Source organism: Saccopteryx leptura, chromosome 6 (genome assembly GCF_036850995.1).
Source record: "Saccopteryx leptura isolate mSacLep1 chromosome 6, mSacLep1_pri_phased_curated, whole genome shotgun sequence".
In the NCBI taxonomy this organism is placed as follows: domain Eukaryota; kingdom Metazoa; phylum Chordata; class Mammalia; order Chiroptera; family Emballonuridae; genus Saccopteryx; species Saccopteryx leptura.
Window position 1 is genome coordinate 187,236,703 of NC_089508.1, and position 27,283 is coordinate 187,263,985.

The following is a 27,283-nucleotide window of genomic DNA, read 5'->3' on the forward strand; positions in this document are numbered from 1 at the left end:
CAGAGAGAGACAGGGTGGGGGTGGGAATGATTATTTTCATTTTTTCTTTCCATATCCACCCATCTGTCATCTATCATCTATCTATATCTATCTATCTATCTATCTATCTATCTATCTATCTATCTATCTATCAATCTATCATCGTCTGTCTATCATCTACCTATCATCTATCTATTTATCATCTATCTATCTATCTGCCATCTACCTATACACACACATAGACACACATACATTTATATCTTCTTTCCAGGTCTTTCTCTCTCTCTCCCTTCTTCTTTCTTTCCTGCCTTATCCCTTCCGTCCACAGGTAATATTGGCCACCCCTCAGGGCCGGCCCCTCAGAATGGTCTGTCTGTTTCCTTTGTGGACCAGGAGCTCCCCGATGACGGGCACCTGGCTATTCCGTGCTGAACACACTGTTCAGCATAAGGCAGGCGTTACCAATGTTTGTTACGCTATCAAATTGGAAGACTATCCCACACTATTCTTGTATGCATCCATCCAGAGGTGTAACAGAAGCCACTGAGCACCCTTCCTACCTTATTATCACTGTGTATCCTAGCAAAGAGGACTGTCATTCAGTAAAAATCAAAGCAGGCCCATAAAGGTGGCTAGCACCGGCACAGAGCTGCCTAGGCGTCCTTTTGAATGTAAACACAAAAGTCCAAGACTGTGCCATTCCTGCCTTCGTTCCCTAGGTGACTGATTCACCCTTAGAAACATGTGCCGGATACCTACGATGCGTACAGTGTGATGGGGAGACTCATTGGAGACACATCCTGGCCCTCCTGTTGCCTTTGCTTCCCAGGGAGGAGATCATGGCAGAGCAGATTACAACACGGCAGAATTTAAAATGCAGGTGTTCGGGTAGCTTCATGGAGAATCCCAGTCCCCGCATCCTAGGACCGCGGGAAGGGAGGGTTTGGAACTAGTCCTTGAAGGGGTTAACAACCAGTAGCCCAGGGTAGCTGAAGAGGAGGAGAATTAACCAATGAAAAGTGGAAAATATCTTCCTTGAAGGAGTTAACAACCAGTAGCCCAGTGTAGCTGAAGAGGAGGAGAATTAACCAATGAGATGGCTGGAGCCTGGAATGCCAGACTGAATGGAGAGATTCAAGTCAGAGGCAATGATAACTGGAGGTGGGGGGGCGGGATGAGCAGCAGCTTTTTAATGATGGGGGCACCGTGGAACGGGATGCTGTGTGATCAGGTTAGAATTTGATATCTTTGGGCCATGGCTCACCGAGCAAATAGCATGTTCACTGTGATCTTTAAAATAAATTACAGGGATCAGAAGGGGACGGAGCAGAAGAGTTTCTGAGTGTACACAGAGGTGTAACGTCTCAGAGATCATTTAATTAAAGGAGCCGATGGAGCAGGGGATCACCCTGTCATTTACGACTTCTTGATAAAAGAGCCGGAGGTCTCATTTTTTTTTTTTTTTTTTTGAAGTGGGGAATGCAAATAGGCTCTTGCACATCCATCCATCCCATCCTCACCATCAGTTAGCAAGTCATCTCCTTTCAGGGGTTTTCTTTGAGACCGAAGACTGCTTTAGATTATCTTCTGGCGGAAGTCACATTCCCAAGGGGAAATCAAAGTCACCGGGGAGGAGGGGCCGGCCCTTTGGGGATCCAGGATACTGTTTGCTAAGCGTTCCGCTGCTCTCTGTTCTGAAGAGCGCTCAGGCTGAGTGCCAGACTGAATCCTATCGTATAGCCCATCACGCCGCGTTCTCAGTAGACGACGATACCCTCTTGCCCTCTCTCACTGTTCTGGTGTCGAAAAGATTAGGCGGGAACTGTCATTGGACGGTGGCTGAAGGCTGGGACCTTGGAGTCAGTCTATCTGGGTTCAAACCCCGGAGCCACTATTTTGTAGCTCTGAGACCTCGCAGAGGTGATTAACCTTTGCGGGCCTCAATTTCCTCCTAGGGGAACGAGTAAGCCTTCCTCATAGGAGTTTTTTGGTTTTGGGGTTTTTTTGAGGATTAAGTGCACTGATACATGCCAGGAGCTCAGACAGCCACTGGCATGTACTAAGAGCTCAATAAATATTAGTATAATCTCAGCACAACAGCCTTTTCAGACCCTCAAACAACAAGCGCTCAGAAGACAAATCTGAGTAAACAGGAGTGGAGTGGCTGGGTGGCCGGGATCGAGAGGCTGGAGTTGGGGGGCATGGGGCGCGTCCCGTAGCGGAAGCATCATCGTTCACAGAGAGTCGTGTAAGCTTCTGTTTTGGATTCTGCCGTGGATTTTCTGCATGACAGGAAGGTTTGAGGGTGCTATTTTTACCCATGAAATATTTTGTCTAGTGTTATGTTTTTCTGGGCATTCTGTCATTGTTCCTGAGAGCAGCCACATTCTGTCTCAGCATTACTTGATTTCTTTAAGGTGGGCTGGGGCACCAAGGCCGGGCGGCTTCCCTGACTCTGTGACTAACCGCCAGCTGAGCCCGGCTCCTTCTACGGGCCCGGGTACAGGGTCGTACTTCATAGTCTGAGCTGGGGTTCCAGGTTAAATGCTGACAGCCCGTGGGCTGAAGCTGACCCATAGTGTCCCAGGAGGGACAGTCAAATTATAGAGTTAATTTTGAGTTTGATGGGAATGTGTACATTTTGATAAGTTTCACATGATCTCCCGGATTTCCAGCTGCTCAGAAGTCACACTGGCTGACTTAGCTGGTCCCGCCTTCCTACATGGTGACGACCAGCCTAAGCCGATGACAGCTGCCTGCTATAGCTGGGGACTGTCCCCACCATTCCCTCTCACCTCTCCACTTGCCCTCTTTCACTCTTTGTCACTCTGGCACAGGCAGAGCAGAAGTCCAGGAAAAGGGATTGTTGACTATACCCATGTCTTTATGAAAACAGGAAGACGTCGGGTCTTACCACCCGCCTAGTGTGGACAGGATTAGAGCCCCTTCTGGCTTACACTCTTTGAGTCTCTGGTCTGTTCCATCAGCATGCTGTCCAAAGCTGCTAGGCGCCCTAGACAGAGGGAGGAGCTCTTACTGCTTCCACACCAGGTGGCACATGGCAGACTTGGGGCTGGAATCAAGAACATCTGGGTAAAACTCTCTTGCCCCCTGCCCCACTTAGGCTCCTGCACTGTGAACTCTCAGCTGCCTCACCTAGAAAGGCGGCTATGTGTCACCTGCTCAGATCTGGGGATTCAGAGATAGGTTAAGTGGGACACATGCCTAAGCATCTCACCCTGGTCAATATAGTGCATTCACTCATTTTCATTTATTTAACAACGAGTTGTCAATAGAAATCAAGTTCTTGAATATTGGGAATAGCTTTATGACAAGGGTCCTGAGTCTATTATTAATAACAATAGTATACTTTTGAGCTTTTATCATGTACACACAGACACACACGCACACACATACACATATATCACACCAAGCGTGAGCTCCATGTTTTACTTACATCATTGTGCCTAATGATAGGCACCATGCCAGAGGCAGGGTACTATGAGGTTCACCACTTTACAGACAATGAAACTGAGAAACAGACAAGTTCAGTAATCTGCCCAAGATCACACAGCCAGAAGGCAGGCCCCGGAATCAGAGCCCTGAGCTCACAGACCTCCCAGCCTCCACTGTCAGGCACAACATTATCTTGGCCATCTCTTAGCCAGGATGTCACCCCTTGAACACAGATGACATTGTCGGTGCTGTTGTTGAATATTTCTATCCTTGCAACACGTGAAAGAGAAAGCCTTGCAATTTAAGTTATCCAAACCCCATGGGTGTTTCTTACTTCTTCAGAGAGATAGAGGCTTTTCTTTGCCCCTGAACTAGTACTATGAAAAAAAAAGGGAAAAAACTCCACCAGAGGACTAAAATCTCTCATCTTTGGGAAAAAAAATCACTGTAACAGAGATTTCCTGCATGCAACACTGGGCGAAGACCCTGTTATTATTCTACCAGTGTAGTCATTTGACAATTTATTGAGTGCCTACTGTGTGCTAGCTGCTCCATTGGCACTGGGTCTGCAGAAATCAAAGCAGCATGGTCCTGTCCCCAAATAACTCACTCTATTGCCTTACTGTCCTCTGGGTAATTCTAATTATGATTCCCCTTTAAGTGAAGGACAGAGAAGCAGCAGTGAGTCAGATTTTTGCCACTAGTCTTGTGCAGGTCCCCTGTTCTGCTCAAAGTGCGCACACATGAGATCTGAGCTGTTCAAGCTGAGAGACCACCCAGACAGAGAACATGGCATGCACTTTCAGCACATGAGCCCGTGCAGGAGTGGACTACAACTGGTGTGTTAATTAGCCAGAGAACCTTGCAAAGGGGTGTAGGGCAATCGAAGGCGTGAGAGGCCCCCACCTGCTTTTCCCGATCCCACGGATACATATCAGGACTCTGGTCAGCCTTGCCCTTGGAACTTGGACATCTCGGGTGAGGGTTTATCATTGCATTTTCCATCCTGGGAGCTGCCACACGTAGGGAGTGAAGCCTCCAGAATAAAGAAGTGAGGAAGGAATGGATAGATGGATAGATACCTAGATGTACGTGTAAATATACAGCTAAAGTCTGGAAGGATGCCCACCAAACTCCTAGCAGCAGATACATAGGCAGTGGGGACCCCATAGGGTGAGAGAAGTGGGCTAGTTGTAGAAAAGGGAAGGCTTGGCTTTTTTTCTTTATATATACTTCGTATTAATCAAATTGCTAAGCAATACATGTATGTTCCTAATATAAAAAAGAGTTCAGGCTTTAAGATAAGACCAGAGTGTAAGTTCTAGCCTCCACCACTTCTGAGTGCTTTGTGACCAGGGGCAAATTATATTTAAACCCCGAATCCCTTGTTTATAAGATGGGGTTTGTCGTGAGGATCGCATGAGATTAAGTACTGGATAAAATGCTGGCGGAGTGGTCAATGGTGATCACCTCTTTTTAAAAAATTCTATCTCGGCATTTATTAATAGCATGTAGATGGGGCTGGCTGTCAGCTGGAGAGGAGACTAGGGTGGGCAGCAGGGCCAAGCCTGGGGGTTAGTCAGTGTGAGGCGGCAGACGATCTCAGGAGACTTGCGTCCCTTCCCTCTCCTCCCAGCAGCCCTGCTCCCTTCTCTGGAAGTGTCCGGGGCACTAGACACGTTGTGCTGGAGAGGGGCCAAGAGCATAAGCCTTCTCATCCCAGCTCTGCTGATAGCTACCCCGTGTGCTCGGGAAGGTGACTTCCCTCGTTGGCAGTTTCCACATCTGTAAAATGGGAACGGTTTTTACCTTAAAGATCATTCAAGGACTACATGAACCAATAATACCTGTCTATAAGTGTGTCCTGAACATTATTAATTCCTAGTATTCTACCCCTGGTCCTAGGACACTTTTAAGATTTTTCAAAGACCCTCGGCATTCTTACTTTTGAAGATTTCACTTCACATCTTATCAGACGCATTAAAAGTTACCCACATTCCACGTTTTATTTTTTTTTTCCATAAAACATTGAAAAGGGGATTCTTTTTTATTTTATTTTTCCTTACCATGTGGCTGTTAAAGCCATTTTTGTCTGTTCTCATGGCTATGAACCCTCAGCCATCACTGGGCATATTTGAAAAAAAATTTTCCCAAGTCAGGAATTCTAAGGAACAAATTGTTTTTAAATGTAATGAAAATTTTATGGCTGTCAACTTAATAATTAATGGCATTTACATAATGTTACATTATGTAGACATTTAATTAAATATTTGCTCATTTTGATTTCGCAGTTTTCTCTTTTTGTATTTTGGAGCAGGAAAAAAAATCTTTTTCAGGCCTCTGGTAAGGTAATTACGACGGGCTACATGCTAAGGACTAGAACCCTCCCCCCAGACCCCTCCCCACAGCTGTCAGCAGGCAGGTGGGGCATGGATACAGAAGAGACCCCAAACTCACCTATCCCTGTCCTCCCATTTGATGAATGGGGACTCTCAGGTCCAAGCAGGAGAGAGACTTGCTTAAAAGATAGTTTGATTCTCCAAATGCGGAGTCCTGGGTCTTCCCAAAGCTATTTGTGTACACATTTTCAAGGGGTGGCTCCCAAAGTCAAGGTGAGTGATATCATGAGTGGTCACAGTCACCGATGCCAGGGAAGGCTCAGATGGGTCTGCCTGGGCTTCACAGGTTTGCAAATCAATGACTAAATCAATAGTGACTTGAACCGCCAGGCAGAGAGCGTCCGTGAGACATGAGCAGGTATTTTCGCCAGTTGTTAAAACATAGCGGGGCATTACGAATCAATCGCGGACCTTGCCTCCTGTGACTTGGCAAACCTCCCAGAGGAGAGCCGGAGGGAGTGGGAGAGCCGTCTTAGGGCCGCTCCAGCCAAGAGCAAACCTGGGCAGAGCTAGATACTCGGTGCCCTCCTGAGCCAGGCAGCTCGAAACCTTGCAGAGACTCGGGAATGACGGAAAGCCGAGGAGCTGGCCGGCCATTCCGGGGGGGGGGGAGGGGGGGGGAGAACACCAGGCTTCCGCCATGTGACTTGGGTTCAGAGTGTTTGCTTCTACAGGAGAGGGAGAGGGGGTGCCCCTGCCCAGGCCCACTGGTGGCAGAAGGTTGTCTGGATAGAGCCAGGGCGTGCTCGGGGAGCAGCGGGTCTTTCTCCACAATAGAAAGGCTCTTGCTGAGGCCCTGGCCAGTTGGCTCAGTGGTAGAGCGTCGGCCTGGCGTGCAGAAGTCCCAGGTTCGATTCCCGGCCAGGGCACACAGGAGAGACGCCCATTTGCTTCTCCACCCTCCCCCTCTCCTTCCTCTCTGTCTCTCTCTTCCCCTCCCGCAGCCGAGGCTCCACTGGAGCAAAGATGGCCCGGGCGCTGGGGATGGCTCCTTGGCCTCTGCTTCAGGTGCTAGAGTGGCTCTGGTCGCAACAGAGCGACGCCCCGGAGGGGCAGAGCATCGCCCCCTGGTGGGCAGAGTGTCGCCCCCTGGTGGGCGTGCCGGGTGGATCCCGGCCGGGCACATGCGGGAGTCTGTCTGACTGTCTCTCCCCGTTTCCAGCTTCAGAAAAATACAAAAAAAAAAAAAAAAGAAAGGCTCTTGCTGAACGTATTCAATCAGTGTGTGAACAGGGAAGGGAGGGACTCCGCACTGGTACACATCTTCGCTGGAGAGATTCTGCCAGGGGACCTCCCTTTAAATGCCTGGTTGAACCGTCTTCATTTACAAACTGTCACAGAGGCCTCGTAGATTCAATTCCTGTTCATCCTCATGGCCAAGGCGCTCCTGCCCGAATCTGCTCGGGACAAAGCAAGCCAGATGTGCTTTGGGCTAACTAACGTGCCTAAACCTGGGCTCTGTGTGTGTGTGTGTGTGTGTGTGTGTGTGTGTGTGTGTGTGTGTGGTGCATAGAGTGGGGAAGGGCAGGGTCCTAAAGAAGAACAAGATCTGCCTCTGGACCTCAGGGAAACACAGAGTCAGACGACGCACAGGAAACTCGGCGTTGTAAAGGAAAGAGCACCCGTCTAGATGGTCTTCCCACAAATTTGCTGTGTGTCCTTGGTCAAGTCACTTTAGTTCCCAGAGCCTCAACTTCCTCCTCTGTCCGGCCAAGGCAGGACTAACTCCCTGAGAGCGTCCTGCCTGAGCAAGGGCTAAGCTGCCTGGTGTGAATTACGGATCCTGCTTTAAGTGTCTCCAAGAAAAGGATCTTCAGAGATGGACTGAGTGTCTAGACGCAGCTAGAACAGAGTCAGGGAAATTGTGCCCAGATCCAGCCACAGTGATGTCATTAACCCCAGGGGCTGCCCCGGATACCACGGAGTCTGCACCGCTCAGCTATAATCTACCCATACCCAGCCCCTTCCCTCAGGTCCCTTTCTCTCGGATCGTATTAGAAAGATCCCCGAAGTGACCTTTAGCGGCTCAGGTAGGATTCAGTTCGATTTAAGAAAGGGCTTCTATACAAATGCTTTTAGAGGTATGAGCATGCAACCCAACAGGGAGGAAGGCATCAGCTACCTTTTAGAAGCCTTAAGATGCTGGTCACAGGTATATTTTGCATTCCTGAACAGCCGCGTGCTAAGAAAGTGCATTGAATCAATCCTATTTAAAATGCCCTGGGAGTGCTCACTGTTTAATGGCAGTGGAATGCTCTTAAATTTACCTGTTTGTAAATACAGACTCTGTTTAAGCAGGTTTTTAAAGTGAGTTTTCCTGGCTGAATCCCTCCAGCAAAGCCAAGTACAAATGCCGTCTTTCTTAGAGACTGAAAAATGGATTCAATTCATTCTCAAGGTTCCTTTCCGACCCGTAAGTCTGAGCACGCATCAAACATAAGGAAAACGCAGAAGACATTCCTTCCTGCCTTGGCCGACGTGCCTAGTTCCTGTCCCCGGGGGAATTTGTGGAACCAACACCGTCTCCCTGAGCATGTCTCAATCGGCAGCACCGGGCGGGACTCGTTCCAGAGGGTTCAGCCTGGGGCCCACTGGGGGGTGACTAGCACCTGGCATTCTACTCCACTTCCCTGTGCTCTGGACAGTGTGCAGTCCAGTGACACTCGAGCCGCGAGGGCAGGGACTACGTGCGGCTTTGCTTCTCAGCGCCTGGTGTGGAGCAAGCGCTTGATTAATAGTGGTGAACGAATGAATGAGTGAAAACAGGCACCATCCATCCTAGTTTGGCTGTGTGACCTTTAACCAGTTACTTAACTGCTCTGAGCTCCAGTTTCTGCTTCCAAATTTCTACCTACTAGGGTTGCTGTGAGGATTCAATGAGACAAAATGTAGAAAGCACTTAACCTATTGCCTGACATGTAATTGGCCAGCAATAGAGAGGCCGTCCATGCAAAGCTAGCTGTTATTATTTACTTTGTCCTTTCCACAGCCCTGGGAGGATAAGTATACATCGCCAGCCCCACTGAGCAGATGAGAAAACTGAGGCTCAGAGGTGTGAGGTGCCTGCCCAAGGTCATGGGGGAACTGGAACTCTTTGCACTGCTGAGCAGTCAGGGGATGAAAACCACAGGCAACCTCATTCCTGCTAATGGAGCAGCCGAGGAATGGGTCGGGGAGGCCTGGGAAAAGCCTGGGAGCACACGGGCGTCTATGTGGGTCTTCCCAGCTCGCACAGGGCCCAGCTCTGCATGGGGAAGGGCTTTGATTTTTCGCGGGTTCCTGATCTGTTCTTCAGGGCTGGTTGAGCTCCAGTTAGTGCTGCTGTCCTCGTTCCCTGAACTCCTCTTGCTCGGGGCCATTTATTACTTCCTTCAACAAGCCTGCCCACGGAGACAGAGACGCACTGAGCTAGGCAGCGGAGGGGAGGGAGGTTCCCACCGCAACGTCCACCCTGAGCGAGCACCGTGCCCGAGAGGGCCTGCCGGCTCCCCTCGCCCCGGACTCTGAAGGCTTGTGCTCTGGAAAGTTAAAGCAGTGCAGACACATTTAAAATTCACCCGAGGATATTCTTCCCAAACGGGTGAGTACGTGGGAAACAAGATGTCCACAGGCACAGCTGGACAAAGCACGGCCTTTAGTCAACTCTATTACCTACCCTCATGGCAGGGAAGGAGGAGTCCTGACTAAGTGGACCACACACATGATCCGGAAACCGCTTTGCAGGAAAAGGAACCTCCCTGTCCATACCCGGCTGCGCTATTGTTAATGAGGAGCTGATGAGACTCTTAGAGACCATCTTTGCCTTCCTCCTCCAGTCTATGCCTGGACCCTGGGGGCAGTGAAAAACCCCAGGAGTAGACAAGCAAGAGCCCAGTCCGAAAAACCCATCATCCGAATAACAGGGCCAATGGTATAGAGTGTTCTTGTTGAAATCCTGATGTGCACATTTAAATCACAGCTTTTCATGGACATACACGGTGGCCGTTTGCCTCATCCCCAAACATGCCCCCTTTTTCTTATTATTAAACTAGAGGACAAAGGGGATATCTCTCTGCTTTTCTGGTGAGAATTTGCAGCATGTGGTTTAAGTAAGCATTCGTTTTATAAAAATAATGTCACATTTCAAGATTCAGTGTTAGGCAAAGAGCTCCCTTTAAGATTGTTCAGTAAGCATTAAGGCTGAGAATAAGCACCAGTATGCTAGCAATGGCCAGCAATAGAGAGGCCGTCCATGCAGAAGGCTCTGTCGTTTGTCAGCCACCCAGTCACCTTCATAATGGACTTGAGGTAAAGGGCTCCCGCCTTTCCACGCTTCTCTATTCTGCCAACAATACTCCAGACAGTGGGGGGAAATATATAGTCTGCTGTGTGCGCCTCAAATGCTTGTCTTCTTCAGCATGACCAGCTCATGTTATGTTTGGTAAAGAATGGCACAGGCGCCCAGAACTTAGATCAAACAGATCCCCTTCATAAATCAGGGACATCCAAAGGACTTAAGCCTAGAACTGGGCATAAAGAACACATGGACATGTAGGTAGCGTCGCAGAATAACCCAGTGAGCAGGACTGGGTTTGTATAAAGAGCATATTGTAAGGCAGTGGTCCCCAACCTTTTTTGGGCCACGGACCGGTTTAATGTCAAAAAATATTTTCACGGACCGGCCTTTAGAGTGGGACGGATAAATGTATCACGTGACCAAGACAAGCGTCAAGAGTGAGTCTTAGATGGATGTAACAGAGGGAATCTGGTCATTTTTTAAAAATAAAACATCATTCAGACTTAAATATAAATAAAACGGAAATAATGTAAGTTATTTATTCTTTCTCTGTGGACCGGTACCAAATGGCCCCACGGACCAGTACCAGTCCGCAGCCCGGGGGTTGGGGACCACTGTTGTAGAGAATCAGAGGCTCATTCTCCAGGAGCAAAACTGGTTCAACGTCTGGATGTTGTCACAAGAAGGATGTTTACCGCGCAACATAAGAACTTTATAACAATTCTAACTATTTACAGGGGCAGGGAGTGTCTGGTTAGGTGGGCAGTTCTCCCTTTCCTGAGTTACTTGAGCGGAGGTTGTTGGGTCTTTTCTTAGGGACGCTACTGCAGGGAGCACGCATTAGGGTGAGTGCTGGACTCAATAACCCCGGACAGTCCTTCCAGTTCTGAGATCCTCTGACTTTGTTTCTTTCTCTTGACCAGCCACTCTATTAACAAATGCTATCCGCCGTGTGCCCCCCACCTCGTAAGTGTCATCATAGAGTAGAAAGATCAAGAATGAGTAGTGTGGAGACCAGATAAGCTACTCGGAGGGAAAGAATAGGAAACAGAATGATAGATGGAAAAAAAAAAAGATTTGGCCTGGAAAAGAGACAGAACCATCTCAGAAAGCTCAGTTCTGCTGATACCTGGAAGGAAGACAAACAGTTATTTGATTTCTGTTGAGACCCAGATTAGAGGAAACGAGGTTCAATGAAATTAAACCCAGATGAAGCTGGATCATCAGAAGGCAGAGTGTTGGATCCCACGCTCTCGGTCTCTCAAAGAATTGCCTTTGTTGGGGTGGTGGTTATGAGGACAAGGTTGAGCTGCGTTTGCTGCGTTTTGTGAAGCTGATTTTAAGCTAAAGTCTACCCTGCTTCTCTTCTAAGTCTTTTAGTAAAGGACGTGTGATAAATTCTGCCAGTGTGTCGTTACAGAAGAGCCAATAACGTGGCCTCCGCAGAAAGCTGTACTTCCCAAGTCCGTGTCAGAAAATTAAAACTGTGTAAATTGATGTATTTTCCCTTTCTTTCTGCCTCAGCTGCCAGAGAACTCAGACCAAGTCCTTGGGTATTTATGTCTGCTCAGCGGTGGTGCCCGAAAAATCACTATTTCTGCTTCTTATAATGGATGAACTCACGTCAGGACATTGATAATATGTCTTGTGTTTTAACCTGATGTCCATCTCACCATCTTTCGGGAAGTGAGGAGGCTAAAATCTCATATACTCCAGACACAATAGAAGAGAGGGGAGAAATAATCGATTGGACAGGAACATGAGGTCATTATGGATGGAAGACGTTGAGTCACAGGAGCTGACCAGTGCCGGAGGGCGAGGCGTTAGACTCAGCATTCTTGGTCATCGTCTCATTATTCACTTCCCGCGCTCCTGTGCAGTATTTAAACCTCCGTAACTGTCACCGGCCACCCCCACGCACTGGTACGTGGCGGCCTTGAGATTCAGTTCAGGTCTACCAATTGTCTGAGTGCAATTTCCTGAGTTAGGGAAGCTCAGTCGTGTCTCTGACAATTGTCAATGGTCACAAGATACGGAGCAGTAAAAGGGGAGCCCCTTGAGGGCAGGGAATGGATAGTTTTTATCAGTGGTTTTCTCCTCACCTGGCACACGGGCTGTGAGATTTCCTGTGTCTGTGAAGGTCTGTTTCATTAAATTAAAATGAATTGAATATAATTGAACTGACTTGAACTGCACTGAACAGAATTAAATTGAATTGCCTAGTCTTGCCTTACATCAGGGGACTGTCTCACCTTTATTAGCTAATCCACTCTAACAACAGAGCAAGAGTAAGCATAGCACGCTGAGCATAATGTTTATCATTTAAACATGAGTTCAATCAAAAAATATTTACTGCTCATCTTATATATTCAGACCCTGCGTGGGGTGCTGGGAAGCTAATAGTGAACGAGGCAGACCTGGTTCTGCCTTTAAGGAGTCCCACCGAGGAAAGGAAGCAATCACTAGATAAGCCGGTGCATAAATGTGTATCTGACCCTGGCTGATGGCTCAGTTTGGGACATCCCGTGTTCGATTCCCGGTCAGGGCACACACCTGCACCTGCCTGGGCGGAGTTCTACAACCATCACCTGACCAGGTGCGGTCTGGGAAGAGGAAAGGTTTACTAGATTCTCACCTGGGTATGCACGCCAAGGGCAGGCGTTATCCATCTTGGCTACTCAGAACCGCAACCCTGCCCCCCCCACCCCCGCCCTCCTAGTCTTGGGAATCTTTTGTCACCTTTCAAATTTTTTATTTTTTTTTAGTTTCTCAGTTCCTGCCTCCTCCTCCCTCTCAGCACCACGTGTCCCTCCTGCTCCCTCTGGGCGCAGGGGCTCCCTGGAGCTGCTCTGCCTCAAAGCTCTCTAAGGCGACAGGGCTTCCCGGTTACCCCCATTAGAGCCGCTAGAAGGCTCGTTGAGCGCAGATCACTGCGCCGCTGGTTCCGGGGCTCCGAGTCAGCGCGTCTGGGGCGGGGCAAGGATCTGCCCTTCAAATGAGGTCCAGGTGATGCGCTGCTGCTGTTCGGGCTGTGTGAACCGCACTCCCGGGGAGGGCACAAGAGTCCCCCGACCCCCATGGAGGCAGCAGGGAGAGTGGAAGCAGAAGTATACACATATGTCCATTCATTGCCACACCACACCCACCGTCTCATGTTGGACGATAAAATCACATTGACCGAAACGTGATGCCGATACAGATTTTTCAGAAACTCGTGTTTGGTCTCAGTGGAAGAGCCAGAGGTATCTTTTCTCCCAGGTGACACGGGCCTGTCCTTGTTTGCAACTCCTCCCCAGCCTGGAGCTCAGGACCCCTGGTTTGGGACTCCTGGCCTCTTGCTCCTCAGCAGGCGATGATATTCAGAAAGTCGCTCCGCTCCTGCCCCCAAGTTCAGACAATGATTTTCCTCTCTGTCGCCTGGACTTGTCATTGAGCAGCCTGGCGCCACTGCAGAATGCATTTGCAAGTAAAATATCCAAGTGGCAGGAGAGAGGCGGGAGCCGGGTAGCTAGATGTGGTGAACCGTGTCCCCCGGGCAGCCCGCAGGAGCTCTGAGCCCTCGGCCTGGCCCTCCCGCTGGAAATAGAAACCCGGAGGTGTCCCTGCCTGCAGGGCCCCCTGCTGCCTCTCCCCAGGGCACCTGGGGACGGGGCTGCCCTCCAGAGCCAAAGTGAAGTGGAAATGCCCCCAGCGCTTCCTCTCCCAGAGGCAGTCCCGACGAGCGACCGTGACCGGCTGCCCTGCCTTCAAATCTCGGTGCCAGGTACTTGCTGAGTATAGTTTTAGACAAGCTAGGTTTCCTCTCTGTGCCAAAGCTTTCTCCTTCCTAAAGGCAGACAGTAAGGGCATCTACCCCCCGCCCCGTGTCGTCATGAGGATTCGGAGGGTGCGAGTCTGTTGCTTAGCATGTGTCTGCCACATTGCGGGTGTGCAGATGAAGGAGAGCCTTCCTCATTCATTACTGTCACTCCGTTCTGGATAGTGGAGTTCATGCCTTCATGTCCCTCCTGGACCAGGAGCTCCTTGGGGAGCAGGGGCCAGGTCTGATTCCCGTTTGTATCCATCCGTTCATTCATTCCATCGCCAAACATCTGCCGAAGTCCTACTATGTGCCAGTCACCCTGCGAGGGCCCAGCATCCCGCCCTGCCCGTGGTCTGCCAGTGCTGAGGGAGCGGTTTATGAATGAGAAGGAGGACGGATGAGGAGGTTACAAAAGGCGCCTGTGGTTGAGCAGCTCTGAGGGCCAGAGCGGTGCTTCTCCAGCTTCAATGGCTTCCTGTCCGTCTGGGACTCTTCATAGCCTCAAATGCTGACTAGTCCAGTCTGGACTGGGGCCTGAGTGAGACTCTTCCTCTCTAACAAGTTTCCTGGCGCCCCCGAGGCTGCTGGTCCACAGACTACACAGTTGAGTCGCAAGGCGCCAGAGGCCGTGCGTCGTCTCACTTCCTGAGCAGCTTGTTTAAGGCAGGTGGCCAGTCTGGAGTCCGGGCAGCCCATCTGGGTTCTGTCTGTGCGGCCATGCCGACTCCCTAAGCGCAGTGGTTGCCAAAGCTTGCTGCCCGTTGGACTCACCCCAGGGTAGTATTAAGAATCCTGATGTCTGGGGAATGGGATGGCAGACCATGCTAACGTGCGGTCAAGTGTGGGAACCGTAGCTCCCAATCCCGGACTCATCCAGGGAACAAGAAAGGAAGGGGCCCAATCTCTCTCATTTCAGATACCAATTTTACTTTTAGTAAAAGGCCCCTTTGTTGTTTTACAGATGAGGACATTGAGGCCAAGGGAGACTAAGAGGTTTCATCCAAGATCACCCAATTTACAGATGACAAAGTTAGGACTAGGATTCTGTCCTCTTGGCCCCCACTATCTGTGTGCCTCCCTGTTCGCACAGCTGCGAAAGGGGACAGTCCACATGGTCCCTGTGATGGAGGAGGGTCCCAGGAGCACAGGGTACTCGCTGGAAAGGCATCTTCACGCTCTTTCACCAACAAGAACATTGGGGCCTCAAACGAGACCTGGGGGGGGGCCTCAGGGGACATCGTCTGACGTCACAAGGGCAGGGAAGGGCTCCTTCACAGAACCCCACCAGGCTTGACCAGACAGCGTGCCAGAGATCATGCTTTGAAGTTGTAAGGGCTTTAAAATTCCAAAATGAAAATATTATCCCTTTATGGTAAAAGCATTATTGGTGGCTTGATTCAGCGCAGTGAGCGCTCATTGTCTTAATCATGACATATGTTTGTTGTGCTGGATGCTTCGTTTTAAAGCGATAGGGGGCTGAAAATACGTACAATCATCTTTTCTGGGGGGCGGGTGAGCTCGACATGACTCTGAGTTGAAGAGACCAAATCTCAGCAGTTTCCATGTAGCTTTAACTTATAACTGTGGATAACTTAGCCATATGGCATGCCCACACTCCTAATTGTAAGCATTAATCGGGCACTTATTCTGTGAGCAGTACTGTGTTATCCACTTAAGGAAGGGGACCACATTTATTCTACCTAAGATCCCCACGGAGTCAGCATTACTTACAGAAGCCTACACAGTAAGAAACAGGGGAGCCAGGGTGCAAGTTCAGCTGTGGGGGGGGGCTCCGTGTCCCCTCCCTCAGAGTGGAAGGAGCTGGCTTCGTAGTCTTGTTTAAGAGGTGGAGACCAGAAAGGGACAGTGACCTGCCCCGGGACGCACAGGAAGCAAGAGACAGGACGGGCACTGGAACCGAGTTCTCCTCATTCTGGGCCCAGTGTGGTTCCTTACAGAGTCCGTGGGACACGAGGCCAGAAGGAGTGGCCAGGATTCCAAAGGCTGATCTTCCCACGCAGGCTGAAGCCCTCACACAGTGAGGAAGTTGCTTTCCACGACAGGCAGGAAAACTGTTTAGTTAGAACAGAGCCCTTTGCCCATCTGTGTGTCCCCCTCCAAGCCGACCCAGATCAGTGCCAGCCATTTCAGTCTCCTCCCAACCTGCGCCCCATTTAGTCTTCCGCCTGAGACCATAGATCTATTTATTCGTTGAGCAAATAGCAAATATTTGTTGAGGACCTACTGGTGAACCAGGTACTCCATGGCAGATGAAGAGGTAAGAGAAACCAGGACCCTGACCCGGTCTCTGCTTTCACGGTCCTAAGGCATCGATAGATAAGGAGAGGACTCCTGAAAACTGTTGCGTGCGTGCCGTCAGGGACGATTAGGGGGACGCGAGAACTCAGGGAAGAGCCCCCGATCTAGCTGGGGGCGGAGAGAGTCCCAGAGGCTTTTTTGGAGGATGTGATTTCACATGTGACACCTGAAGTTCAGGAGAGGTGACAAGGCAGATTCTTAAAGGGAGGTGTGTGTCTGTGTGTGTGTGCGCGTGCGCGTGTGGGGGCACACGCAGACGCTGCAGCTGGGAACACCGTGGACAGGCTGTCAGAGGCGATCAGAGGACGATCTGGGTAAGTGAGTTGGAGGGAATTAGGACGCGTTCTGTGCGGCCTGCTGGAGGAAGTCAGAACCGAAGTTGAAAAGGCGCCCGGTCGGGCAGGGCCTGCACCCTCTGCTGAGTGGGTTGCATTTGTCTCTAACAGTTTAGTCGGGACCCACGGAAGATTTTAAGCAGGAACGAGAATTGGTCTCATTCCATTCTAGTAAGATGACACTGTGGCTGCAATATGGAGGTGAGAGAGGGGCAGAGTGGGAGGCAGGAGACCGCTTAGGGGGTGGTGGCCGTCACCCAGGTCGCGATGCTGGACTTAGGGGGTGGTGGCCGTCACCCAGGTCACGATGCTGGTAGCTTCGGCTGGGGCAGTGAGTGTGGGGGTCGGAGAAATGAACACATGGAAGATGGAGTTCTAAAACTCCAGGGCCTGGTGATTTATGGAGTGTGAAAGGAGAGAGAGAGAGGAGAGAGAGAGAGGAGAGAGAGAGAGAGAGAGAGAGAGAGCAGGATTAAGGAGGACTGTGGCCAGACTCTTGTCTCGAGCTAGTTCTGAGCAGGAGTGCCGGGGGGGGGGGGGCTCTGAGAGGGGAGGAAGGCTGTTGACATGTTTATTATGAGCTGCCGACGGGGTGTCCCAAGGGAAATGTCCAGTAGGAAGTTGGACTCCTGGAAAGCTCTTTATTTACCAGAAAAGACCGGAAGGCTGTCAACGCTTTATAATTTATGACCTTATGAGAAATGACCGAAAGAATGACAGCTTGATGCCAATCCCAGACTGCTTATTCTAGCTCATGATATGGCTCAAGGAGGTCAGCTAACCAACAGAGGCCCTGTGGGACCTGGGACAGCTGAGAAGACCATTGTTCTTTAAAAGCACAGAAAATGAGACCGAGTTCCCAGGCTCTGCCATGAGGGTTCACTCACTCATCTGGGTAACTTTTCACTAAGCACTGTCCACGTGCCAGGCATTGAGGGTACAGGTACAGGATATGGAGAAAGGTCCCTGCCCATATCTCCAGGGCCAGCGGAGGACACAGACACACGGACATGCGATTACGACTCCATGTTACAGGCAAAGGAGTGTTGGATGTCAGTACTCAGGAGACCCGGCTGTTCTTGGATTTTGGAATGCTAAATATTGCCATGGAGTAGGTATGGGTACTTGTAGGATGCTTTTCAGTTTTCGTTTTGATAAACTGTGTAAGATTCACAGCTGCGGAGAGACTGGGCCTTCAAATTAAGTTTCATTATTTTTACACTTCTCAACGTTATCACCATTCTGACTCCTTCCAAGTTCTTAGAAAGACCACCCCCAAAGTCTACTCAGCTGATGCTGTATGAATGGTGATGAAGACAATGACAGGAGAAAGGATTGAGTGTTCTCGGAGCAGAGAGAGAGAGTGCCCAGTTCTGTTGAGCGCAGAAGAACATCAGGCGGAATCAGAGAAGGCTTCCTAGAGGAGGGAACGGCATGTGCATGGATCTTTAAAAATGGATTGGACTTCAGGGTGTATAAATGAAGGTACTCATGGTTTATGCAATGCCAAGGGAGTGAAGAGAAGTTTAGAGTAGATGGTATGGTGGGGGGGGGGGGGGGAGAAACAGGATTCAGATGGTGGGCAGTCTTGAATGTCTTCCCGGGGAGACATGAGGGCAGGAAGGAAGCGGTGAGAAAGAGGCCATACGTGCAAATGCCCACAGGGACCAGGCAGGGACATAAAAGAACTAGTAAGGTAACCACCTGTCCCAGTTTGTTAAGGGTTTCCTCAGACACAGGACTTTCAACGCTAAAAGCAGGAAAGTCCTGGGCAAACCAGGGCGAGTCGGTTACCCAAGAACAGAGCCAGGCCTTGGCCACCAGATTTTCCCAATATCTAAGAGAATCCGAAAATCCAGAATTTCATGCAATAGCTTCTGATATTTAAATGTTGACCACAAAAAAAGTCCGATGTTTTAAAAACACTGCTGGCCTAACAAAGCTCTCCGTGGGCTCTGTGAGGCGTGTGCGCTGCCAGTCTGAGGATGTCTGGGCAAGGTGACGTAAGCAAGGCTGCCCACACCCCCCTGTTCCTGCCGCGAGGCTCCTGAAACACACGTTGAGATGATTTTCATTATGCAGAGTGACTTCAGTGATCAATCGTTTGGTTTCTAATTTGATGTTCTTAACCAGATCGGGATGCCGGGCACAGAACCTAATAGATCAAAGCAGGAATGAACAGTGGTAATAGAGACACCCATTTAATTTTTTTTTCAAAGATGAAATTAGTGCTCAATGGCTTGTTGTTCTTCCCCAAATCTGGAAACCTATGTGGTAAGGAAGATAAAGAAGACTGTGCATCTCAAACGTCCCCCTTCTTTATTAGTTGAGGTCCATTCATTCTGGGTATAATGGGCAACCATCGGACTGACTGGGGAAAAAAACCCGTCCTTTTGTTTGTAGGGAAGTAAGAGGCTTGGGGGTCAGCATTTGCAGGCAGGAGGGAATTGTGTTGTCTTAACACTGTGGTCAGGATTGTTGGATTCTAGTACCAACTCTGCCACTTTCAGAGGCTGTGTGACCATGAGGAAACCACTTAACCTCTCTGGTCCATGGCTTCCCCGATTGTGTTACAAAGAGGCTGGCTTGCAAGGACCCCCCCCAAGAATCACACTTCCCATCAACTCTCTAATTCTAAGCTGTAACTTTGATTAGACTCTGGCCAGGAGAGCCTCCGGTCTGCCGGGGTGAGAAAGTCAGACGGGGTGTTAAAGAACAAATCAGTCCAGGCCATAGTGACATCTTGTTTCTCTTCTAGATAGAATTAGTAGATACGGGCTGTAGTAAGTTGCCCTGTCTGGATGCCACCGGGCCGGCTCTCCTGATGGCATTTTCCTTTGTGTCACCTGATTTTCCTTTAATTGAGTGCAGCGCAGAGCAGAGCGGTGGGAGCTGGGTGCAGGAAGAAAGCGTCCAAGGCGGGGACTCTCTCTGTCCAAGGCAGGGGGTGGAGCAGGTGGGGGCGGACCTGCCTTCCTGCCAGGCAGCAGTGTCACCTTTATTAATGATGACGGGGAGAGGGAGTCAGCAGGCAGCTCATGCGGACTGCAGCTGGTGGTAATTGGAAGGTGTTGTTGCCATTCCAAAGGACAGGGAAGAGAAAGGGGGACAAATGGGAATTTAAGAGGAGGGAGGGAGGTGAGCAGAGGGAAAGAATGTAAAAAAAAAAAAAAAAGAGTATGATGTCACTGGGAAAATTGCAAACCAATAAATCAATGCGGTGTCATCCCCGGATCAGAGAGGATAGAGCCAGAGGAGGAGTCAGGCCTGACCGGAAGCAGGAGGTAGTGTTCTCGCCGGGGGTCCGCCAGGCAGGAGCCCCAGGAACGACCTCCACGCCCTTCTGCCCTTTCCTCCTTGAGCCTTCTGGGTTTGTGCTTTCTGTTTTTCCTACAAACAACATCAGCGGCGATGCTCTACCCGGAAGGGCTTTGCAGGGGCTCATCACTGTGAAGCCTCGAGTCAGCTTCATCTCAGACAGTTATCTCTGAGTTCAGCTCCGCGGGATTTTTCTCATCGCTGCGATCAGCTTCATAAAAGCCGGAGCATGATGATCCTGCTGGTTTGTACTGTTACCGGATGAAATAGTGCTCCCTTTATCGAGATGAAGAGAGCAAGGACCTGGGTAGCTAGCTCCCTTTAGTTCTCAGGACCTTGTCAGCAGAGAAGGCCACCGGGCAGGCCGGCGGACACCTGTGTGTCATCCCACTGCCTACCCATTGAGGCTCAAAGCCCTCGGCCCGGCACGCCGGACCCTTCCGGTCTGCCACTCCCAATATGGCCCGTGACCGCCTCCGTAAACGTCTGCTGTGCCTCCGCACACACGCGGCAAGCAGCCGTCGGGCCCTGGTCCCTGGGTGTGCTGGACGGTGGACCACTAGCAGCAGGAACAACGAGACCTACGTGGGGAGGCGGGGGAGGGGCTACAGGAGGCCTGGTTGGAAAGTAGGGCTTGAAGTTTAGAACATGGTGTGAGAGACCCTCTTCATTCTTTATCCCTCATGAAGGGAGCACGAGGGGTCAACTTCCATCCACAAAGTCATCATCTCTCCTGAACACGACCTTGCCTGGCTGCCCAGGTGTCCACACGTGTGTTTGTCTGCCTGCCCCACACTCCTCTCAGCCTGGAGGGTTTGCAGAGGGAGACAGAGGCAGGCCGAGCGGGGATAAATCATCCTTCACACAGCAGCTCTCCAGGTCCGCAGGGAGCTTTAAATCGTCCTCCACGAGTCAACCAGAAGCTGACTCTGCCCTTCCCCCACTCATCAACAGGCGGCTCCCAGGGGGGTGGACAGGGGCTGAGGCTGAGCGTGGCCACAAGGCCGGCTGAGTGCCACCGGTTGCCGGACTCCGCCCGGGACCCGCCCTCCTCTCTGTCCCCACGACAGTCCTACAGGCGGCGTGCCCTGTGACCCCTGTTTCAGAGGTCAGAGGACCGAGGCTCAGAGAGGGAAAGCCACTTGCCCAAAGCCCCAGACTATGTCCAGGAGAGCTGGGGTTTGACCCCAGGAGCTAGGATGCTGTCTCCGGGGTGTGTCAGGAGGCTGCTTCTATGGGAAACCAGATAGATAGACGTCCTGATATGTGGTGTTCATGTCTCACACTGGACTGTTCTTGACCTTCAAAGCCCCAAGCAATGCTGAAAATGGAGAGGTTATCCTCAGTGGAGCTTAAAGTCATGGGAGACTTATACGCCATAAAGCATAGTTGTTAAGAGGGTTGCTCTTGTCTATGTAGCTGTGTGTCTAGCCTTATCAAGTTATCTATACACTTATATCATCTGCCAAACTAGCTTCATCCATCCATCCACCCATCCACCCATCCATCCATCCATCCATCCATCTATCCATCCATCCACCCATCCATCCATCCATCCACCCATCCACTCATCCACCCATCCACCCATCCATCCATCCATCCACCCATCCACCCATCCATCCACCCATCCACCCATCCATCCATCCATCCATCCATCCATCCACCCATCCACCCATCCATCCACCCACCCACCCACCCACCCATCCATCCATCCATCCATCCATCCATCCACCCACCCATCCACCCATCCACCCATCCACCCATCCACCCATCCATCCATCCACCCATCCATCCATCCATCCATCCATCCATCCATCCATCCACCCATCCATCCATCCATCCACCCATCCACCCATCCACCCATCCATCCATCCACCCATCCACCCATCCACCCATCCATCTATCCATCAATGTATCCATCCATTTCTCCATCTGTCCTTTTTTCTCTATATAGGCACGAGACATGCCTAGAATCTACCTTAATATTTTAGAGGTTTCTGAATTGCATTGATTCATAGTTAAGGTTAGGCAGGGGGTGTGTGTGTGGTACGGAGAACCATCATGCCCTTTTCCCTTCTTCACGGGAATGCTTCATTTTCACATGAAGATGATATCATGGTTACAAAACAATGGTCTTTTTTATGTTGCCGAAGGAGATCAAATGCATTCTGGAGTCAAGCCGATCTCGGCAAGTCCTGTCGCCTCCCTGCTCCTCCGTCCCCTCATCTGTAAAGCACACGCGGTTTTTACCAACACTGGCTGGAGGTTGGGGGGACTCAATGCGAGGAAGCATGGACAGCGCCTGTCCCACAGCGAGTGCTCAGCCACCGGTGCCCGCTGTGACCGTCGGCGTACGTTTTTAGCACAGCGTCTGACGCAGAGATGTCCAACTAACATCAGCCCTCCTCCTCCCAGTCCTCTTCTTCTCTAGCCACCACCCGGTGAAAAGTCCTGAGTGGTGGATACAGAGAGGGCTCAGCAGGCTGCCGACGCACACTGTGCCCTTGAAACGGTAGTTGGTGTTGTCCTGTAGCCCACGGTGCCTCCCGCCTGAGACGTCGCCTCTACCCTATCGCAACACCTCTTCCTCTTGACGGTTGGCCTTGGTGCCGTGTGTAACCTGGGTGCACATGTTCGCAGGAGAAGGCGAAGGGCTGCTTGGGAGCCTCATCCAGAGCCCACATCCTCCCGGGACCCCTCTCCCTGCTCTGATCCCCCCCAGGGAGATGCGAGCTGAGGACAACACCAGATTGCTCGGGACTCAGAACAGACTTCTCCGCGCAGACTCTCCCGAGGCACCCAGCGGGAAGCTGGGGAGACCATCACTGGTGTATGTGCCTAGGGTGAAGCCTCGTCTCTGAAGCCATTCGTTCTTCTTGCAATCACAGGCGTGAACTTCCCCACCCCCCCCCTCCCCGCCCCACCGATGTCATTAGAACATTTAGAGGAATCACCTGTTCGGTTAAAAACTAGGGTGTCCTGAATGACAGCCACTCCGCTGGTAAGCGGGCTACTCAGGTCCCAGGGACTTGAAAGGCTTTAACCAGAGACTGGGAAGGGCCGGAGAAGTCCCCCTTGCCCCCATTCAACTCCGAACAACAGGGCAACAAACCCAGTGAAACCAGAACCCACGTCCACGCCTCCCCAAGGAGGGCCCGAGTCTCCTCTAGAATAATCACTTAGTGAGAAACTCTCTGCTGAGGAGCGTGAGACTGCCATGCACAGGAAGAGGCAACACTGAACACATAACTCGCGTTTTTCATGGGTCCGCGGCCCCAGGAGCAGCCCCGGGGTCGGGGCTTGGAGATGGGATAGGGCACTAAGACGTGAAAAACGCCTCCTTAAAGAGGGACCTTTAAAACACACAGCAGCCAGGCTGAGCTTCTTAGAATCCGAATCGCCTCCCCTTTGCACCTGGAAGAAAATTCAAGCTCTTGCCTCTGATCCACGGGGCCCCACAGGGTCTGGCCCCCGCCTGTCTCTGACCTCAGCTCATACTGCACCTTCCCTCGCTTCATGCCTTCCAGTCATCCTGGCCTCCTCGCGGCTCCTCCGTTACCCCAAGCACATCCTGCCTCAGGGCCTTTGCCTCTGCTGCTCGGGTGCCCCGGAATGCTGTTCTGTCAGATTCCTGCATGACCAGCTCTCATCATTCAGATCTCCACTAAAACATCCGCTCTCTAAGAGGCCGCCTTTGTCTCCCCACTTGAAAAACAGGTCCCTTTCCCCTTCACTCTATCTCATGGCTTTGTAATATTTTATGAGTAGTAGATATATCCACTTGTCTAAAATGATCTTACTTGAGTATTTACTTTCTTACGATATGTTTCTCCATCCCTGGCCCTTAAGAATATGAGCTCCTGAGGAAGAAACCCCTTGTAATCTGAGATGTGCTGGAACATAATAGACGCTTAAACAATAGGTGTGAAAGAATGATCTCACTCTGGCTTGATCAAACATATGGAATTAAGATGGAGTACACTCAGAGTTGAACAAAATCCTTTCATTTCTGGCCTCTCCTAAAGCAACACCTGACCCTAATTTTTCATAGTTCGTGTGTGTGTGTGTGGGGGGGGGGTCCCCGCAGCATTCTTTCAGAGATGGAGAACATTATAATAAATTTAGTCTCTCATCTATAATAGCAAATGGTTATCGATCCCACACTGTGTGCAAGTTCAGTTCTAGGTTCTGGCAACCCCGCTATGAATAAGTGGACGGACGTTTCTGTCCCCGTGGAGCCAGTAGTGCTGGCCCGGGAGGCAGGGTGGGTGTGTGGAAAGAGCGCAGGGTCTGGAGTCAGAAAGACCCGACATTTAATCCCTGACCCACCATATACCAAGTCTCTGTCTAGGCCAGGGGTCGGGAACCTTTTCGGCTGAGGGAGCCATGAACGCCACATATTTTAAAATGTAATTCCGTGAGAGCCATATAACGACCCGTGTACGTGACGCATTATCCAATAAAAATTTGGTGCTGTCCCGGAGGACAGTTGTGATTGGCTCCAGCCACCCGCAACCATGAACATGAGCGGTAGGAAATGAATGGATTGTAATACATGAGAATGTTTTATATTTTTTTTATTAAAGCTTTATCTGCGAGCCAGGTGCAGCCATCAAAAGAGCCACATCGAAGAGAAGTGAAGGCAAAAATTAATGAATGGGACTACATTAGACTAAGAAGTTTTTGCTCAGCAAGAGAAACTGATAACAAAATAAACAGAAAGCCAACTAAATGGGAAATGATATTTTCAAACAACAGCTCAGATAAGGGCCTAATATACAAAATATACAAAGAACTCATAAAACTCAACAACAAACAAACAATCCAATAAAAAAATGGGAAGAGGACATGAACAGACACTTCTCCCAGGAAGAAATACAAATGGCCAACAGATATATGAAAAGATGCTCATCTTCGTTAGTTATTAAAGAAATGCAAATCAAAACTGCAATGAGATACCACCTCACACCTGTTAGATTGGCTATTATTAACAAGACAGGTAATAGCAAATGTTGGAGAGGCTGTGGAGAAAAAGGAACCCTCATACACTGTTGGTGGGAATGTAAAGTAGTACAACCATTATGGAAGAAAGTATGGTGGTTCCTCAAAAAACTGAAAATAGAACTACCTTATGACCCAGCAATCCCTCTACTGGGTATATACCCAAAAAACTCAGAAACATTGATACGTAAAGACACATGCAGCCATGTTCATTGCAGCATTTTTCACAGTGGCCAGGACATGGAAACAACCAAAAAGCCCATCAATAGATGACTGGATAAAGAAGATGTGGCACATATACACTATGGAATACTACTCAGCCATAAGAAATGATGACATCGGATCATTTACAGCAAAATGGTGGGATCTTGATAACATTATACGAAGTGAAATAAGTAAATCAGAAAAAACCAGGAACTGCATTATTCCATACGTAGGTGGGACATAAAAGTGAAACTAAGAGACATTGATAAGAGTGTGGTGGTTACAGGGGGGAGGGGGGAGAGGGAGAGGGAAAGGGGGAGGGGGAGGGGCACAAAGAAAACTAGATAGAAGGTGACAGAGGACAATCTGACTTTGGGTGATGGGTATGCAACATAAGTGAACGACAAGATAACCTGGAGTTGTTATCTTTGAATATATGTATCCTGATTTATTGATGTCACCCCATTAAAAATAAAATTATTAAAAAAAATGTAATAATTGAGTAGAAAGACTCTGAGGAGCCACAACAACAGAACTGGTGACCAGTATGTACAGATTAAAGTGGCATAAGTGTCTTCCTGTAGAGAGCTGGCTGTCATCTACAATCCGCACTGCCTACCTGGGATCTAGGGGCACTGGTGGCCCACGAAATGTTTTATTGCAATAATCCTCGTTATGTGCTCATTTCAATAAAACAAAATAAGTGGAAAAAAAAAAAAAAAGATCCACATCGGGCTCGCGAGCCATAGGTTCCCGACGCCCGGTCTAGGCAAGCTGCTGGACCTCCGTGCGTCTCCCTTTCCTCATCTGCAACGTGGCCATAGAGCTGACCTCCTGAGGTTGTCGAGGTGAATCAGTGAGATGACGCACGAATGGAACCTGCCCGCCCCCCTCTTCCCCTCGGGATTAGACATCCCACAGTGTCCTCCGGAAGATTTAAAGTCACCCCCCACTGCACAGCCACGTGCCACAAGCTCCAGCCAGGATCGCGGAGAACAGTGTCCTCCGGAAGATTTAAAGTCACCCCCCACTCCACAGCCACGTGCACTGGCTCCAGCCAGGATCGCGGAGAACAGTGTCCTCCGGAAGATTTAAAGTCACCCCCCACTCCACAGCCACGTGCCACAAGCTCCAGCCAGGATCGCGGAGAGCGTTAGCTTCAAAGGAAGAAGGTGTGACAGCTTCAGGTGCCTTTTCCAGCCTTGATTTAAAGCAGCCTTGTCACCTCTCCCTCCTGCTCCCTGTCAGTGAGGACAGCTCTCTGAGGAGACGGCACGCCCGCAGTTCTGGCCCTGGCAGTGCTCGGGGACTGATCCATCATGAATGCCCACGGCGCCAGGCGGGGTTGCACACAGCTCACTCTACAAGGGTTGACGTGTTGTACACATGAGTGTCAGGGCACATCCAGAGTACGCGGCATCCAAGTGGCACCCTTCTGTTTTCCCTGTGGTGTGGTGCCTGTGTCGCGGAACAGGTCGCAGGAAAACCCTGGATCCATGCCCATCAAGAAGGTTACCCTGAAGGAAGGTGACTTGGTTAACACTACCACACCGCAGGATTCCCTGGGTAACCAAAGAACATCACTGCGCGCAAAGACGGACACCTCCTAAGGCAAACGGCTGGGGGGGGCTAAGTGTTCAGTGAAGACAGTCTGATGTCCTGCTTTTGACACTGTTGCCACTCTTTCTACCTGCCAGCAGCTATCCCCAAATAAAAGAAACCTCCCAGCATGCTCTGTTCCAAGAGACACACTTTCGATTTACTAAACAGGCGGACACTGAGCAAGTTGTCAACCAACAGCAGAGTCAAAAGACACTTCGCGCTTTGCCCCCCGTTGTGATTTGGAGCGCTTGCTGTGTCCACAGACAGTCACCGCTAGGTGAAGCCATCACTTTCCTCTGCCCAGGTCAGGAGCTTCAGTTAGCTGATCGATCGGCATAGTTTCCCTGGACCAGAGTCAGCAACAATGACAGTCATAGTAATAGCTGATAATGATGGAGGGCTTTCTAGGTTCTAAGTGCTTAACACAAATTGGTTTCATTCTCACCTCAACTGTTTGACACAGGAAATATTTCTACCCCCCTTTTATAGATGAGGGCGCTGAGGCACAAGACCCTGCCCAAGGTCACACAGCTAGGAAGGGGTAGAGCTGAGATTTGAACTCAGGCCGCCTGTCTCCTAGGTGCCCGCTCTG

The 27,283-nt window shown here is 50.3% G+C and overlaps 2 protein-coding genes across 4 annotated transcripts in view; one reads left to right on the forward strand and one right to left on the reverse strand.

Moving 5' to 3' along the window:
• DOCK2 (dedicator of cytokinesis 2) overlaps positions 1–27,283 on the forward strand; it is a 401,087-nt gene that overhangs the window by 273,221 nt on the left and 100,583 nt on the right. The gene's annotated exons all lie outside the window — the stretch shown is intronic.
• INSYN2B (inhibitory synaptic factor family member 2B) overlaps positions 1–27,283 on the reverse strand; it is a 111,302-nt gene that overhangs the window by 81,061 nt on the left and 2,958 nt on the right. The window contains exon 1 of one of the 2 annotated variants that reach the window (XM_066342689.1): positions 5,893–5,948. The exons of the other annotated variant lie outside the window; for it this stretch is intronic. The gene's annotated coding sequence lies outside the window, so the exon portion shown is untranslated. Of the gene's footprint in view, positions 1–5,892; positions 5,949–27,283 lie in introns of those variants that run through there. 2 annotated transcript variants of the gene reach the window in all.